Raw genomic sequence first — 19610 nt, forward strand, 5'->3', positions numbered from 1 at the left:
ACTAAGGTCTCTGGGCCCCTTCTGCAGAACTCTGCAAAGTCGTCTTGGTCACTCCGTTCACGAAGAAGGAAAAGTTTCACCGAGCGCCTGCTCAGTCGCACCTCCGCCAGCTGCGCGGGGAAATGGGCTGGGCTGGGAGCCGCGGACCAGGGAACAGGCAATCCCCACCTCCAGCGCGGGGTTGGCGGGCGGCGAGCGGCGGGGCGGCCGAGCGGAAGCAGGGCGGGGCGGAGGGATGCGCGCACCGACGGAGAGTCACAGGGGGTGAGAGCAATCAAGCCAGTAATCACACTCCTAAGTAATAATTGGAACTGAAGATTTGATTCTTAAAGGTACAGAATTGATAACAAATACCAAAAAGCAAGATTAAAAATCTAGAGTAGAGCTTAGATTCTCAAAAATACAATATTAAAAAAAAAATCGCAAAAGTTATAAAAGAATATATATATGAAATTTGCTTTAAAAATAGGGTCCTTTTTTTAAGGTAATAGTAGGTTTTAAAAATGAAAATTAAAGGGGTAATAAAGAACTTAAAAAATGATAATAGTATAATATATCTAGGAATTTCTCTGGAGTTGTTGAGGGTAGTGTGGTGTCAGTTCAGTCCATTCTAAAGGAGATCAGCCCTGGGATTTCTTTGGAAGGAATGATGCTAAAGCTGAAACTCCAGTACTTTGGCCACCTCATGCTAAGAGTTGACTCACTGGAAAAGATTTTGATGCTGGGAGTGATTGGGGGCAGGAGGAAAAGGGGACGACAGAGGATGAGATGGCTGGATGGCATCACCGACTCGATGGGCATGAGTTTGAGTGAACTCTGGGAGTTGGTGATGGACAGGGAGGCCTGGCATGCTGCGATTCATGGGGTCGCAAAGAGTCGGACACGACTGAGTGACTGAACTGAAAAAATGGTTATTATAAAAGAATGTCCTTGTTCAGTTTCAGATAGTTCCTTGTTCCAGCTTATACTTCTTCTCAAGGTCTGTAGGTCCCTTCCAGTGTTCAGTTCACTCGCTCAGTCCTGTCCGACTCTCTGCGACCCCATGAATCGCAGCATGCCAGGCCTCCCTGTCCATCACCAACTCCCGGAGTCTACCCAAACTCACGTCTATCGAGTCGGTGATGCCATCCAGCTATCTCATCCTCTATCATCCCCTTCTCCTCCTACCCCCAATCCCTCCCAGCATCAGGGTCTTTTCCAATGAGTCAACTCTTCGCATGAGGTGGCCAAAGTAGCCGGTGCTAACTACAGGGTTTTAATCTGTTGCACCTGTCACTTCCAAAGCTGTTCGCTCTTCTTTGTTTATTTTGGCTCCCTCTGTTTGAAAGTCTCTAAGTATCTAACTTCCGCCTTGACACAAGGCGGTGAAGGTGGTCATTTATTTAGGCTCACTTGTTCAATTGTGCTGCAAGGAGGGAGGAACACTGCACCTGTGGGGAGTCCTTGCAGTGTCTGGGCCACACTGGGTTTGCCCCCACTCACGGCGTGTGTCAGAAGCATGTGTGCTTTCCTGGTCTACACTGCTCAGGCTCCAGGTTGCTCTGCCAGGGAACTGTCTGAGGTGGGCCCTGGGTTGCATGCACTTCCCAGGTCTACGCCGCTCCGGTTCAGGTTCTCAGGTGCTCCACCAAGGCACAGACTCGGTTGGGCCTGCGTTTTGTGCCCTTCTCAGATACAAGCAGCTCAGGCGACCAGGTGCTCGGCGAGTGCGCTCTCCCCAGGTGCAGTGCATCTTATCACCTCCCCGGTCCCAGCCACGCGTTTCCTGGGTGCGCAGCGGTAACGCTGTCTCAGGTGTGTCTCCTCTGGGGAGCAGATCTCTGGCTGCGACCCTCCTGGCCAATGTCAACAGGAAGACTTGGTTAGCAACTGGGAGCCTGCTCACAGTTTGGTAGGGGATGCCATCTCTGGGGCTGAGTTTACCCCTTGCCTTCCGGCTCTGGCTATTGCCCACCTGCCTCTCTGCCTCCGGTGGGGGATGGGCCTGTCCGCAGCCGGCTAACTCTCCTCTGGTATTTGCTCAGTCCTTTGTTCTGTGAGCTGGCCTGGCAGTACCTTATGTTAGAGCTTTACACGGGAAAGTTCTCTCTCTCTCTCTTTTTTTTTTTTTTTTTCCTCTCTGGCTATCCCATGGTTTGGGTTGCTATCTCATGTTAGCTCCCTCAGATTGCCCTCGCATTCAGGCCTGCTCCTTACTCTAAGCAACGCAGCCTGAACCTCCCTGTTCAGCCCCTGCTAGCTGGTGGCGGACACGAGCGCGTCTGTGCTACTTCTCCGCTGGGAGTTGCAGTTAAGCATGTAATCTGTGGGTTTTATTTATTTATTTTTTCCTCCTGGTTCTGATGCCCTCTGAGCTTCCAAAACTCCCTGCAGACCCGCCTGTGAGAGGGTGTCCTGGTGTTTGGAAACTTCTCCTCTTTTACAACTCCCTCCCCGGGATAGGGCTCCATCCCTAACTCTTTTGTCTCTGTTTTTATCTTTTATATTTTGTCCTACCTCCTTTCGAAGACAATGGGCTCCCTTTCTGGGTGCCTGGTGTCCTCCGCCAGTGTTCAGAACTTGTTTTGTGGTATTTGGTCAGCGTTCAAATGAACTCTCAATGAATTTGTGGGGGAGAAAGTGGTCTCCCCTTCCTATTCCTCCACCATCTTAGGACCACCGCCTGCAATGTTGAGTTTTAAGTCAGCTTTTTCACTCTCCTCTTTCACCCTCATCAAGAGACTCTTAAGTTCCTCTTTACTTCTTGCCATTAGAGTGGCATATCTGCATATCTGAGGTTGCTATTTCTCCCAACAATCTTGATTCTGGTATTACTGACATGATTAAATAACATCCTCTGTGGAAATGTATGATAAATCCCTATACCTGCCCAAAAGAATGCACACAGTTGTGACATATACATATCATCCTGTAGAAAATTTGAGAAATTGCCTGAAAAAGTAAGCAGAGTAAAATTGGCAGCTTTCACCATTTTTATTAACATTTAAAGATTAATCAAATTTACATTAAATAAGTCTACTTATGTTATCATCTTTTCCAATTTCACATATTTTGAATTCCTGCAAACACACAAGAAAACATATCTTGTAATATGTTTGCTAGTCTTTCATTCAACCCCAAAGCACACAGCAGACGCTTCACAAATGTTTCTGAAACAAATGAGTTTAACATGGTAAAAACATATATTCCAATAAAAATAAAAGAATAAGGCATATTATACTATGCAAGGATCCATTGATTATGAAAAGAAAAGGGAGAATGACTTTGTTCAGAGCCCTTTGACAAAACAGAGACTGCCCATCCCCAACTCCTCTTGACAGCTAAGATTTGCCTCACTCAGCATTCCTGAAGGGTTTTCTGATGACTGACTCACATAGCCTGGCCTCTTTTTCTCCCACTTTCTCTCTCTGAAACCAGGTTCCCACTAGGAGAACTTGTTCTCTCTGCTGCTCCAAGCAGGACCATTTTCGCAAAGATTTGTCTCTTATGTGGTAGTCCAGCACAGCTTGTAATGGGATGTATAAAGTCAAGTCACTCACTCAGTTGTGTCTGACTCTTTGCAACCCCGTGGACTGTAGCCCACCAGGCTCCTCCGTCCATGAGATTCTCCAGGCAAGAATACTGGAGTGGGTTGCCATTTCCTTCTCCAGGAATGGGATGTATAAGGCTGTATATAATTCTGGAGTTTATTGTAATAAATCTCAGTTTCTCATAAATCTAGCCTTTACTAGTAATAAAGTTATTGTTTTATCATAAATAAATAAATTAGTTCTACCATGAATAAATAAAAGAAATGAGCTTACATTCTTAGACATCTCATGTTGAGACATGGTCCTCAAATGCTGGTTAATATTGAGGCCATTTATATAAGACAAATCCTGTCCAATGTGTTTTTGGAAGTCACATACAACTTGGAATCATATTTAAATTCATGAAAACATCCAACGAGAAATAAAAACACTGAAGAAGAGACATGCATATGAGGACAAAATGGCAGAGACTGCTATTTGTCAGTCAACTATTTTCTCCTTCTTCATTAAAAAAGTCACCAATTTTTTCTCCTGAGTACTGGGATCACCAAAATAAAAGACTGCGTTTCCAAGCTTCTCTTGGAGCACAGTGTGGCCATATGACAAAGTTCTGACCCAAGTAATATAAGTGGAAGTTCAGTTCAGTTCAGTTCGGTTGCTCAGTCATGTCCGACTCGTTGCGACCCCATTGACTACATCTTGCCAGGCTTCCCTGTCCATCACTAACTCCCGGAGCTTGCTCAAAGTCATGCCCATTGAGTCGGTGATGCCATCCAACTATCTAATCCTCTGTCATCTCCTTCTCCTTCTGCCTTCAGTCTTTTCCAGTATCAGGGTCTTTTCCAATGAGTCAGTTCTTCACATCAAGTGGCCAAAGTATTGCAGTTTCAGCTTCAGCATCAGTCCTTCCAATGAATATTCAGGACTGATTTCCTTTAGGATTGACTGGTTTGGTCTCATTGCAGTCCAAGGGACTCTCAAGAGTCTTCTCCAACACCACAGTTCAAAAGCATCAATTCTTCGGCGCTCAACTTTCTTTATAGTCCAACTCTCATATCCATAGTGACTACTGGAAAAACCATAGCTTTGACTAGATGGACCTTTGTTGGCAAAGTAATGTCTCTGCTTTTCAATATGCTGTCTAGGTGGTCATAGCTTTTCTTCCAAGGAGCAATCGTCTTTTAATTTCATGGCTGCAGTCACCATCTGCAGTGATTTTGGAGCCCCAAAATATAAAGTCTCTCACTGTTTCCATTGTTTGCCCCATCTATTTGCCATGAAGTGATGGGACCAGATGCCATGATGTTAGTTTTCTGAATGTTGAGTTTTAAGCCAACTTTTTCACTCTCCTCTTTCATCAAGAGACTCTTTAGTTCTTCTTTACTTTCTGCCATAAGGGTGGTGTCATCTGCATATCTGAGGTTATTGATATTTCTCCCAGCAATCTTGATTCCAGCTTGTGCTTCATCCAGCCCAGCATTTCTCATGATGTACTCTGCATATAAGTTAAATAAGCAGGGTGACAATATACAGCCTTGATGTACTCCTTTTCCTATTTAGAACCAGTCTGTTGTTCCATGTCCAGTTCTAACTATTGCTTCCTGACCTGCATACAGGTTTCTCAAGAGGCAGGTCAGGTGGTCTGGTATTCCCATCTCTTTCAGAATTTTCCACAGTTTATTGTGATCCACACAGCCAAAGGCTCTGGCACAGTCAATAAAGCAGAAATAGATGTTTTTCTGGAACTCTCTTGCTTTTTCCATGATCTAGTGGATGTTGGCAATTTGGTCTCTGGTTCCTCTGCCTTTTCTAAAACCAGCTTGAACATCTGGACTTTCACGGTTCACGTATTGCTGAAGCCTGGCTTGGAGAATTTTGAGCATTATTTTACTAGCGTGTGAGAGGAGTGCAATAAATTGAAGTGTTTTGTGTTATTTTGGGGAAATGTCCTTAAAGGGAGGGATATGCTCTTTACCCTTTCATCTGTCTGCTGGAAGGAATAGAGATGTAATAGCTAGAGCACAAGCAGACATCTTAGACCACAGCATAGAAGTCACGCACTGGGGACAATGTGATAGCAAAATAGAGGGCTGCTGGGTCCCTCATAATTTGTGAAACTGCCCTACCAGACCTAGGATGACACCCCGGAACTTGCAGAACATAAGAAACAAAGTCAGTAAGTCATTCTTATTTGAGGTGTTCTTATTTTCAGCAGAATTTAATCCTAATCACTACAAATGGTAAAAGAAATGGAGTTACTTTTGCTTGAAGTAGACTGAGGCTTTATGATGTGTCTCAGTTTTTTAAGTCTTAGAAAAGCTGACACCTAAGGATATGCATAGACATGTTATATGATGTTTTTGCAGGCAGAAGTAAAGTCCCTATGTAGAATTTATGGAGAGACAGATTTGAACTCAGCATAAGAAAAACTTCTGCAATAAAGGAATGGTCATTTTAAGTCACCCCACAGGCAACCATTCACTGAACTCTGACAGGTATGTCTGAATGTAATGGATTCAGGTGACTAAAACATAGTCCTTAGCCTCAAAAGGCTATTCCAGACACTGCTTGTCAAAATAACTGAGACAAAGGACCTTTGTAAAAAAAAAAAAAAAATTCAATCTAAAATATTGTATAACATCCCTTATATGCAGAATCTTAAAAAAAATGATACAAATGAACTTATTTACAAAACAGAAACAGACTCATAGACTTAGAAAATGAACTTAATGGTTGCAGGGGTGAAGGATGGGGGGAAGAAGGGATGGTTAGGGAATTTGGGATCAAGAAGTACACACTGCTATATTTAAAATGGATAACCAACAAGGACCTATAGTATAGCACAGGGAACTCTGCTCAGTGTTATGTGATAGGCTGAATGGGAAGGAGTATGTGGGAGAAAGATACATGTATATGTATAACTGAGTCCCTTTGATGACACATGAAATTATCACAACATTGTTAATTGGCTATACTCCAACATAAAAGAAAAAGTTTAAAAAAACAAGATAGAATATCCAACCTATTGAGGACTGATATTTTGTAAAATACAATAAAAAGGAATTCTGAGAAAAATGAAATCAAAAGACATAAAAATTAAGCCTCCAATTTTTACTATAAAACAAATGTAAAATTATTTTCAAAGGCACAACAAATTTCAGTTTCTATGTTTACCCATCATTGTTGGGTGACACTGGTGTATAGACAGCATCAGTCACAGAACATACTTTGAGAAATAATGGTCTAGACAAATGCAAGCTGAGGGCCATTCTATAAAATAACTGGCCTGTACTTTTCAAAAGTGTCAACATCATGAAAGACAAAGAAAGGTTGAAGAGCTATTTTAGATTAAGGGAAATGAAAGAGATGTGAGAAGTAAATGCAAAGCTTGATTCTGGATTAAATCCTAGCTTACCAAAAAAAAAAAAAAAATTGACCATGAAGGACAGTATTGAAACAGTTGGTGAAATCTGAGTATGGACCAAATGTTAGAGCAATACTTTGTAATGTCAACTGAAAAAAAATACATAATCAAAAAATTGAGAATTGTGTTTTATTCAGTGGTCTTACTGAGGACTAAAGCCCAGGAAAGAGCCTCTTGGAATAGCAAAAGATTCCCATTAACTAAAGAAAACCATATATCTCAAGTAATGAATTTAGTGCTTTTCTATGTATGGAAAGATTCAAGAGTCTGGGCTCATTGAAATCAAGGCTTTGATAAGCACCTCAACTCGCTAAGGCTGGTTTCCTGTTTATCTCCTTCCTGAGTTCCCCTCGGGGTGCACACCTGCACAGAGGGCAGCCATGAAGGCTGATGATGGTGGTGATGCAACATTCTTTATTTACAGAAGTGGCAGACCACATTCTTTGTCCACAGGAAATTTCCTGAATTTGAATAAGATGATAATTTGACCACTTCTAAAAGATGGTGAAATTCTGAAAGAGATGGGAATACCAGACCACCTGAACCTGCCTCTTGAGAAACCTATATGCAGGTCAGGAAGTAACAGTTAGAACTGGACATGGAACAACAGACTGGTTCCAAATAGGAAAAGGACTATGTCAAGGCTGTATATTGTCACCCTGCTTATTTAACTTATATGCAGAATACATCATGAGAAACACTATGCTGGAAGAAGCACAAGCTGGAATCAAGATTGCTGGGAGAAATATCAATAACCTCAGATATACAGATGACACCACCCTTATGGCAGAAAGTGAAGAGGAACTCAAAAGCCTCTTGATGAAAGTGAAAGAGGACAGTGAAAAAGTTGGCTTAAAGCTCAACATTCAGAAAACTAAGATCATGGCATCTGGTCCCATCACTTCATGGGAAATAGATGGGGAAACAGTGGAAACAGTGTCAGACTTTATTTTTCTGGGCTCCAAAATCACTGCAGATGGTGATTGCAGCCGTGAAATTAAAAGACGCTTACACCTTGGAAGCAAAGTTATGACCAACCTAGATAGCATATTCAAAAGCAGAGACATTACTTTACCAACAAAGGTCCGTCTAGTCAAGGCTATGGTTTTTCCAGTAGTCATGTATGGATGTGAGAGTTGGACTGTGAAGAAAGCTGAGTGCCGAAGAATTGATGCTTTTGAACTGTGGTGTTGGAGAAGATTCTTGAGAGTCCCTTGGAGTGCAAGGAGATCAGTCCTGGATGTTCTTTGGAAGGAATGATGCTAAAGCTGAAACTCCAGTACTTTGGCCACCTCATGTGAAGAGCTGACTCATTGGAAAAGACTCTGATGCTGGGAGTGATTGGGGGCAGGAGGAAAAGGGGACGACAGAGGATGAGATGGCTGGATGGCATCACCGACTTGATGGACGTGAATTTGAGTGAACTCCAGGAGTTGGTGATGGACAGGGAGGCCTGGCATGCTGCGATTCATGGGGTCACAAAGAGTCCGACATGCCTGAGCGACTTAACTGAACTGGAAAGATGGTTATTATAAAAGAATGTCCTTGTTCTTAGGAGATGCTAATTTACAGATTTAGGGTAAAGGATCATAGTGTCGGAAACTTCTGAAATGCTTCAGTAAAAAATCAGAATTGTAGAGAAAGAGAGAGCTTGATGGCAAATGTGGCATGCTGCTAACAACTGATATATCTAGGGGAAAGGTATTCTAGAATTAGCTGACCTATTGTTGCAACTTTTTTGGATAGGCTTTTTTTTTTTTCAAAGTTAACAAACACACCCATATATACAACTAACTGCAATGTGTGATCCTGAATTGGCTCTTTAGCCTAGCAAAAGTGTATTAGTGGGATAATTGGCAAAATTTAAAGATTAGTTAATAAAATTATATTAATGTTGACTTCCTGATTTTACTAACTCTGTTTAAGGTGTTAACATTTGAGGAAGCTAGGTGAAGGGCATATACTATTTTTGCAAGTTTTTTGCAAAGCTGAAATGATTTCAAGTGGAAAAGTTGGGAAATTTTAGTAAAATTAATAAAATCTCACAATCTAAACTTTAGAGTTTTTTCTCAAGACTCTAGGAGGGGGGAAAAAAACATACAGTTGGAGAATGACAGAGCCAAAGTCCTAACACCCAGACCCCAGAACTTTCCACTACCCCATAATCAGAGATTCTTTGTCACTGTTCTTGAATTTAGGTGGAAATGTTTCCTGCATGTTACAAACACTGGTATGTGCATGCAGGTAGCTGAAAGTGAAAGTTGCTCTGTCAAGTCCAACTCTTTGAGACCCATGGACTATACAGTCCATGGAATTCTCCAGGCCAGAATACTGGAGTGGGTAGCTGTTCCCTTCTCCAGGGGATCTTCCAACCCAGGGATCAAATCCAGATCTCCCACATTGCAGGCAGATTCTTTACCAGCTGAACCACCAGGGAAGCAGGTGACTGAAGTGACATTTAAATGCTTATAGAACCTTCATAACATCAGTCAGCTTTCCTCCCCAGTGTAGATTCTCTAACGTTGGTTAATTTCCACATAATTTACCAGCAGTTCCCAAACTGGTCTGCACATTAGAATCACTTGAAGATCTTTCAAAAATTTCAAAGCCCAGATCACACTCCAGAAGAATGAAATCACAATCTCTGGAGATGAGACCCAGGAATCAGTCTTTTCTGAAGCTCTTAGGTGATTTCAATATTGAAGACAAGAGCCTAGAAACTACTGTGTATTTCACTTCAGTCCTGTCCCTGGAAGCATATATGTGAGTGGTAAGTCATTTCAGTTGTGTTTGACTCTTTGCAATCCTGTGGACTATAGCCTGCCAGGCTCCTCTGTCCATGGGATGCTCCAGACAAGATACTGGAGTGGATTACCATGCCTTCCTCCAGGGGAATCTTCCTGACCCATGAATCAAACCCACATCTCTTATGTCCCCTGCATTGGCATGCAGGTTCTTTACCACTAGTGCCCAGATGATGTCCACTTCAATCCTGTCACTGGATAAAAGTATACTAAGAAATATAGGAGAAGAGGTCCCTTCCAGGGAAACAATTTCTAAGACCCTGAGTTTCCATGACTCTGCAACTTTAATGTTTTGCAAATAATTCATTTTTTCAATGTTGTCAAATTTCTTTTTCCCCAGAAAATTACAACAAATACTACATATTTTCTGACTTTACATTTAATATAATTAAATATAAACCTATACAAATGATGACCAGAATAAATTTTCCAACAAATATTTCTCTGGAAGAATTCTTACAACATAGAGCCAAAAAACAAGTTCAAATATAGCAAAGTTTTATAAAGTCTCTGTGTCTTCCTAATTATCAAATTAAAATCCAAGTATTTATTTGTAGTCTTAAAAATAGCCCAAAATATCTAAATAAGCCAAGAAGAATTACATCTGAAGACACTTCAAACTAATAAAATTTCTTCCCAAAGTTTAAGATCAATAGAACATTTTTGGCCACATGCTTATAACAGGTTATTTTTTAACATTTAATTTTTGAAAACTTCAAAATACCCCCAAATTAATTGTAACAAATAAAAGGTCTTTATAATCTTGACCTTAAATAGGATATATAAACCATCATTATTAAATGGTTTTTAGAATATAATAAATATTGATAAAATATGGGTTATGCAATATTGGTCTCCTTCATGAGAAGAAAAGGCAACAATGAAAAAAATGTTTTTTTATGTTTTAATTCCAGAAGACAATTTTTTTCAAAAGACACAAGATAACTAATGGCTTTCCCTCCAGACCTGTTTTAGGCACAAGCTTACACATAAACACATATTCCTTCCAAAACTATGAACTTTCGGCTAGAGGCTATATAAATGAGTACACGTACAGATACTTTGAAAATTGCAAGGGCTTGGAACTTTCATGTGCTAATAGATCCTGGATTAACCACCTCAGAGAAAGAAATACCTTCAGTGGAAAGGGGGCTCCTTCCTCCCCCTTGGCTCCTTCAGCCTCCAGGGCCCGTCCATTCTTAGGCCCTTACACTGGATTGACAGGGGAAAACTGAACTACCAAAGCCAAAGTCACCAAAGCCATCGCAAATGAATGAAGGTCACTCTGGTCATTAACTGCCTTCAAACTGTTGTCCTTAAAAGATTTAGCCTCTATTTTATCTTTAATATAATTTTTTTGAAAATTAATCCTGTTTTAATAAAATCACCTCCAAATTTTAATTAGTAATACAACAGACTCCCTTAGAGAAAAGATTAATAGTTTGGAATTATGAGGGAAGAGGAGAATTTATTTGAAATATTGGATAGTAAGTGCCATGAAGATGGTGGCCACGAAACCTTAAGATGGCTAACAATGGTACTACAACTGTCTGTATCCCTCTAAGCTTTCTCTAATGATTAAGGAGGTGCATTGGAAATACAGTAGTGGAAAAGTCAATAAGCGTTAGCGTTAGTCGCTCAGTAGTGCCTGACTCTTTGCGACCCCATGGACTACAGCCCACCAGGCTCCTCTGTCCATGAGATTTTCCAGGCAAGAATACTGGAGCCGGTTTGCCATTTCCTTCTCCAGGGGATCTTCCCAACCCAGGGATTGAACCCGGGTCTCCTGCACTGCAGGGAGATTCTTTACCAACTGAGCTACAAGGGAAGCCTGGAAAAGTCAATACAACAGTAGAAAAATGGTAGAGTACTTAGAGAGGAAAGAACTTAATTAAAACTCAGATCATCCAGGCAAAAGTAATAATGAAACAATACACTATGCTACTTCTCATCTAATCAGTGAGTACATGTGCTAAATCACTTCAATTGTGTCCAACTCTTTGTGACCCTATGGACTGTAGCCCACCAGACTCCTCTGTCCATGGGATTCTCCAGACATGAATACTGGTTGCTGTGCCCTCCTCTAGGGCATCTTCCTGACCCAGGGATCAAACCCACATCTCTTAAGTCTCCTGCACAGGCAGATGGGCTCTTTACCACTAGCGCCACCTGGGAAGCCTCTCTCTTCATATCAGAGATTGTCAAATTTATGTCCTGGTCTTCCTGTTCCCCAAAATACTTATTTTCCTTTACTAACAAATGTAAGATGGAAAATGTCTGTTGGGATGCACAAAGTATTTTCAAAAACACTATTATTATTTAAGGAGGGTATCAAAAAGCTAAAGAATTAGACAAGGGACATTTACAGTAGTCTGAACAGATGCTTTTGCTCCATAACCTGTTTCACTCTGTTAAAGGGAGGGAGTCAGGACATCTCTACTCATGAGTTATAAACTTTCTTCAGGGTTAGAAGCACTCTCTGCAGTGCTCAGAAACCACTCTAGGAAGATTGCCTTGTTGCCTAACGAGCCCTAGAAAACCTGACTTTTCTGCAAACATGGTTTTCTTTTCCCCAAGATCAATTCTTGACTCTGAATGAAACAGAGATGTGTATGTGTTTTTAGAGAATGAAACACATCAAAGAAAGCAAGAAATAAATGCAGGATTAGGACTGAGTGTTAGTCCAGGAAAAAGTTAAAAATACAAATTCTAAGATAACCTTACTCAATGCTCGAGAACAAGAAGGAAAAAAATGCTTCAATACTACCATTAAAAATGTTTAAAACATCAAGGGACATGGCAAATATGTCTCAAAAAGGAAATAATTTGTAAAATATCACTATTCAAATAAGGAAATATTTATGAAGCAACAACACCAAGAAAAGAAAGGATAAAGTTCAAAAGTAAAGCAAACTTAAATCACTTTAACAAATGTAGTGTAACAGTGGACGGCACAATGGTTAAGTCATATGGAACAAAACAAATACAGAATGGCATAGGCTGAACACATGTTTCTTACTCCATACACAGGGAATCTATGTGAGGATAAGGATTTAATTAAAGCGCACATATTCTCACACCACTAAAAAAGAGCATTTTAAATGGACTACAATTTAAAAGTAACGTTTTAATACAATGATTCACGGGAGGTGGCAAAGAATACTAATAGATGGAATTTTATTTTTTCCCCCTTATTTTTAAAACACTCAGACAAGGAAACTTTAAAATTAGAACTTTAAAATCACATGGAAAATAAATTATTCATTTAAAAATGTCAGAGAAGCAAAATTTTAAGAATTGTAAAATGAATTTTTTTTTTTTGCAAGCGAATAGGATTTATTAAGAAGGAAAGTACAAAGCTCTCAACATAGACACTGAGGGGGGGTAAACAGTCCCTTAAAATGAAATATTTTAACAATTTAATTGCAAGATATATTTTCATAATCCTGGACAGTCTTAGGAAACATACTCATCACTAAGGATAAAACAAAAGGAGGAGGAATTCCCTGATGGTCCAGTGGTTAGGACTTGACACTTTCCTGCTGAGACCTGGGTTTCATCCTGGTTGGGGAACTAATATGCCACAAATTGTGTGACATGGCCACAAAAAAAACAAGAAAGAGGAAAATTTGCACAGCTAAAGTCGTATCTATTGCTTATAGTAGATTGTAAACAAATTATAAACAAAACAAAACTTATTTTTAAAATTATTTTTTAAAGAAACCTTGTTTAAAGGCAGGCAGAGCTTGGAAGGCAACTGGAACAGTGAGCCTCTAAGACAAATACACAGTCAAGGGCTGGCTGACCAAGCTGGTACATGGCATTCATCATCCAGACTATGACTAAATAAATTTGTGAAAATTACAGACATCTGTAAGCATGAAATGTTTTATTGGGGGGGGGGGGGGCGCTCCAAAATCACTGCAGATGGTGACTGAAGCCATGAAATTAAAAGACACTTGCTTCTTGGAAGAAAAGTTATGACCAACCTAGACAGCATATTAAAAGGCCTCTGCTTTTTACTTTGACAACAAAGGTCTATCTAGTCAAAGCTATGGTTTTTCCAGTAGTCAAGTATGGATGTGAGAGTTGGACTATAAAGAAAGCTGAGCGCTGAAGAATTGATGCTTTTGAACTGTGGTGTTGGAGAAGACTCTTGAGAGTCCCTTGGACTGCAAGGACATCAAGCCAGTCAATCCTAAAGGAAATCAGTTCTGAATATTCACTGGAAGGACTGATGCTAAAGCTGAAGCACCAATACTTTGGCCAACTGATGTGAAGAACTGACTCATTGGAAAAGACCCTGATGCTGGGAAAGACTGAAGGCAGGAGAAGGGAATGACAGAGGATGAGATGGTTGGATGGTATCACTGACTCGATGGACATGAGTTTGAGCAAGCTCTGGGAGCTGGTGATGAACAGGACAGCCTGGCATGCTGCAGTCCATGGAGTTGCAAAGAGTCAGACACGACTGAGCGACGGAACTGAACTGAACTGAAACATGAAATGTAAGTTTTTTCTACATAATTCTAATAGGAAATATTTGGAGGGAAATCCTAAATTTCTAAAATGTAATAAAAGGTTTTATTGGTTTTGCTTTGTTTTTGTCTCAATAAACAGGTTGGTAGTGCTGGTAACCATAAGTCCAAATTTTTCAATTTGGTGTCTTCACCACTTGCTGCTGCTGCTTGTTCTGGCTCAATTCTTGAATTCTTTAAGCATGGTTACTAATTCATAACAACTATACAATCATAAAAAAGAATGAAATAATGCCATTTGTAGCAACATGGAAGGACCTGAAGATTGTCATACTGAGTGAAGTTAGTCAGATAAAGACAAATGATGTCACTTATATGTGGAATCTAAATAAATGATACAAATAAACTTATTTATAAAACAGAAACAGACATAGAAAACAAACTTATGGTTACCAGGGGGTGAGTGCATAGAGGGATAAATTGGGAGGTTGAGATTGACATATACCCACTGCTATACATAAAATAGATAACTAATAAGGACTTACTGTACCATGCAGGGAACTCTACTCAACACTCTGTTATGGCCTATATGGGAAAAGAATCTAAAAAAGAGTGGAGATATATATATAAGTATAACTGAGTCACTTTGCTGTACACCTGAAATTAACACAATATTGTAAATTAATTATACTCCAATAAAAAAATTTTAATGGAAAACAACAAATAAATTATAGCAGCACTATTTATAATGGCCAAGCAATCTAAGTGTCCATTAACAAATGAATGGATAACGAAGATGTGGCATATGGAATGGAATGGAGTATTAGTCATAAAAAAGAATGAAATATTGCCATTGGCAGCAACATGGATGAACCAAGAGATTATCATACTAAGTGAAATAAATCAGAGAAAGATAAATATATAACTCATACGTGGAATCTAAAAAAGAATACAAATAAACTTATTCACAAAACAGAAACAGACTCACAGACATAGAAAACAAACATGGTTATCAAAGGGGAATAGAGGAATGGAGGGATAAATCAGGAATATGGAATTAACAGATACATAACACTATATATAAAACAGATAAACAACAAGGATTTACTGTATACCACAGGGAATTACATTCAATATCTTGTGAAAACCTATAATGAAAAAGAATCGGAAAAAGCATATGTGTATATATATATAAAAATCAGTTTGCTATATACTTGAAACTAACACAATACTATAAATCAACTATAGTTCAACATAAAATTTTAAAAACTAAAAGCTGGAAAAAATTGCCATTTATTAGATCTAAGTTGTTGCGTTTTCATTAACTAATTGATGAATTAAAACAGTATGGAAAGACTGAAGTCCTGCTAATGATATTGTGTTAAAGAAAAAAAAAAGCAAAGAAAAGATCTGATTTCCTTCAAATCTCATACCTTGAAAACAAGCTGTCATTACAGTCTTCCATTTTATCATCCACAGGAACTCTGCATTTTACGGAATACACCTTAGTCTCTCAATTCCAACAAAACAAATGCATTAAAGTATCAAGTTGACGTACTTGGTTAAGGGTAAAGATGATCTTCTCTAGCAGCTTTTTCAGGAGACACAAATCTTGCATGAAAATTATAAAAGTCATCATCTAACTGCCTCTTTTTCAATTTCTTCTTTATTTACTTTACAGCTATAAAAGAGAAATTAAACTTTAGGCACTAACCAGAACTAGACTTGTCAATGTGCTTAGTCGCTCGGTTGTGTCCGACTCTTTACAACCCCATGGACTATAGCCCACCAGGCTCCTCTGTTCATGGAATTCTCCAGGCAAGAATATAGGAGTGGGTGGCCATGGCCTTCTCCAGGGGATCTTCCCGACCCAGAGACTGAACCCATGTGTCCTGCGTTGCAGGCAGTTTCTTTACCATTGAGCCACCAGGAAAGCTCAGACTTGTCAATATTTCTCCCTAAAAAAAACATTTTGGCCGTCCCTGGTGGCTCAGTGGTAAAGAATTCATCTGCCAATGCAGGAGACATGGATTCCATCCCTGCCCAGGAAGATCCCCCATGCTGCGGAGCAACTGAGCCCACAAGCACAACTATTGCGCCTGTGCTCCAGGGCCCAGAAACCGCAACCACTGAGCCCATGTGCTGCAACCAGTGAAGCCCGCGCACCCTGGAGCCCAGTGCTCAGCAACAAGAGAAGCCACCACAGTGAGCAGCCCACGTGCAGCAACTAGAGAGTACCCTCCTTTGCAACAACTAGAGAAAACCCACGCACAGCAATGAGGACCCAAACTGGCCAAAGAATAAATAAATATTTAAACACACACACATTTCTCATCACCTCTCTTATTAGCTTGACTATCTTAAAAAAAAGTCACATTAGCACAAATTTTTTCTTTTTATTTTTCCTCATATGAAAAACAGACCTGCTCTTAGATTTATGGTAATACAAATATGTTCAATTAGCATGAAAAAATGCTGTTGTAAACAAATCTTGGTTAAACAAACAAACAAACAAAAAGAGCCATCTCTCAAAAGGATCTTTTACCACTACTTTTAAACTTCTAAATTTCAGTTTCCTTCAGTGACAGTCAAATATTATAGAGGACTATTGTCTTTGAAAATATAGTTTTAATTATATATAACTAAGTATGCTATAGGGCTTCCCAGTGGCTCAGTGGTACAGAATCCATCTGCCAGTGCAGGAGGCACAGGTTTGATCTCTGGATCAGAAAGATTCTCCTAGAGGAGGAAATGGCAACCCACTCCAGTATTCTTGCCTGGGAAATTCCATAGACAGAGGAGCATAGTGAGTTACATTCCATGGGATCGCAAAAGAGTTGGACATGACTTAACAAATAAAAGCAAGTATACTATAAAATGCTTCATGGAAATTCATATGTGAAACAAAATTTCAAATTACTTATACATACTACTAAGTCAACTAAGCCAAAGACTTTTTAATATCTAAAGAATATAAAAATGAATGGGGTAAATCAAACAGAGGATCAATACTTTGTAAGAGAGCTGGAAAGAATACGATTAGCAACTCTTTAAGAAACAACCCTCAGTAATAAATGCCCAACACTCATATAAACTGGAATTCCTTATGTCCATAAATAATCTTAGGCTAACAATTCTATTTTTAATAAATTATAATTTGTTGGAAACTGAGGTATGTCTACATTAACATCTGTCCCTTATCTGCTGCTGCTGCTAAGTTGCTTCAGTCATGTCTGACTCTGTGAACCCCATGGACGGCAGCCCACTAGGCTCCTTTGTCCCTGGGATTCTCCAGGCAAGAATACTGGAGTGGGTTGCCATTTCCTTCTCCAAGGCATGAAAGTGAAAAGTGAAAGTGAAGTTGCTCAGTCGTATCTGACTCCTAGCGACCTCATGAACTGCAGCCTACCAGGCTCCTCCATCCATGGGATTTTCCAGGCAAGAGTACTGGAGTGGGGTGCCATTGCCTTCTCTGGTCCCTTATCTACTCATGCCAAAAAAGCATTTTTAAAAATTTCTCTATGCTCTCCTCCAATTAATTTTTTTACTTAAATATATTTGATATATGATACTGTGTAAATTTAAGATGTAGAACATGTTATTGTTTAGTTGCTAAGTCATGTCTAATTCTTTGCAACCTCATGGACTGTAGCCCATCAGACTCCTCTGTCCATGGGATTCCACCAAAGTGGTTGCCATTTTTCTTCTTCAGTAAAACGTGTTACTTTGATATATTTAATGTATTGTAATACAACTGTGTGGATCACAATAAACTGTGGAAAATTCTGAAAGAAATGGGAATACCAGACCACCTGACTGGCCTCTTGAGAAACCTATGCAGGTCAGGAAGTAACAGTTAGAACTGGACATGGAACAACAGACTGGTTCCAAATAGGAAAAGGAGTACGTCAAGGCTGTATATTGTCACCCTGCTTATTTAACTTATATGCAGAGTACATCATGAGAAATGCTGGGCTGGAAGAAGCACAAGCTGGAATCAGGATTGCCGGGAGAAATATCAATAACCTCAGATATGCAGATGACACCACCCTTATGGCAGAAAGTGAAGAGGAACTCAAAAGCCTCTTGATGAAAGTGAAAGAGGATAGTGAAAAAGTTGGCTTAAAGCTCAACATTCAGAAAACTAAGATCATGGCATCCGGGTCCCATCACTTCATGGGAAATAGATGGGGAAACAGTGGAAACAGTATCAGACTTTATTTTTCTGGGTTCCAAAATCACTGCAGATGGTGATTGCAGCCATGAAATTAAAAGACACTTACTCCTTGGAAGGAAAGTTATGACCAACCTAGATAGCATATTCAAAAGCAGAGACATTACTTTGCCAACAAAGGTCCATCTAGTCAAGGCTATGGTTTTTCCAGTAGTCATGTATGGATGTGAGAGTTGGACTGTGAAGAAAGCTGAGTGCTGAAGAATTGATGCTTTTGAACTGTGGTGTTGGAGAAGACTCTTGAGAGTCCCTTGGACTGCAAGGAGATCCAACCAATCCATTCCAAAGATCAGTCCTGGATGTTCTTTGGAAGGAGTGATGCTAAAGCTGAAACTCCAGTACTTTGGCCACCTCATGCGAAGAGTTGATTCATTGGAAAAGACTCTGATGCTGGGAGGAATTGGGGGTAGGAGGAGAAGGGGATGACAGAGGATGAGATGGCTGGGGATGGCATCACTGACTCGATGGACATGAGTTTGAGTGAACTCCAGGAGTTGGTGATGGACAGGGAGGCCTGGTGTGCTGCAATTCATGGGGTCGCAAAGAGTCGGACATGACTGAGCGACTGAACTGAACTGAACTGAACTGAATACGACTGCTAGGTTTCCCAGGTGGTGCTAGTGGTAAAGAACCTACATGCCGATGCAACCGTAACAGACACGGTCTCCATCCCTGGTTCAGGAAGATCGCCTGGAGAAAGGCATGGCAACCCACTCCAGTATTCTTGCCTGGAGCATCCTATGGACAGAGGAGCCTGGCAGGCTGCAGTCCATAGGGCTGCACAGAGTTGGACATGACTGAAGCAACTTAGCACATATGCAATACGATGGCTGTTGTATTGATATTTGTCACATAAAAGTACAATATCATTGCCTCCATTACTTTCTGATTTGACCCCAGTCCACCATCTAAAATGTTTTATCATATGTGAATCCCTGTCTTATCACAATAAAGTCATCAACAAAAGTATACCCCAGACCATTTAAAAATATTTCCTATAATTTAAACAACAGAGTTAGGAATTCTTCCCCATCTCTAGAAAAATAGCATTACTCTGCTGAGTGATTTTTGTAGGTTTTTTTTTAAGATACATATAAGTAGAACTTTTCTAGATTGCTATAGTCAATTCTAGGATCCATG

At 40.0% G+C, this 19610-nt stretch overlaps 1 protein-coding gene across 1 annotated transcript in view; it reads right to left on the minus strand.

Moving 5' to 3' along the window:
- The window catches only part of NCR3LG1 (natural killer cell cytotoxicity receptor 3 ligand 1), a 35319-nt gene that overhangs the window by 12913 nt on the left and 2796 nt on the right, over positions 1-19610 (minus strand). The window contains exon 2 of the mRNA XM_070803586.1: positions 1483-15917. The gene's annotated coding sequence lies outside the window, so the exon portion shown is untranslated. The remainder of the gene's footprint in view (positions 1-1482; positions 15918-19610) is intronic.

This window comes from Bos indicus, chromosome 15, assembly GCF_029378745.1.
Source record: "Bos indicus isolate NIAB-ARS_2022 breed Sahiwal x Tharparkar chromosome 15, NIAB-ARS_B.indTharparkar_mat_pri_1.0, whole genome shotgun sequence".
NCBI classification, from domain to species: domain Eukaryota; kingdom Metazoa; phylum Chordata; class Mammalia; order Artiodactyla; family Bovidae; genus Bos; species Bos indicus.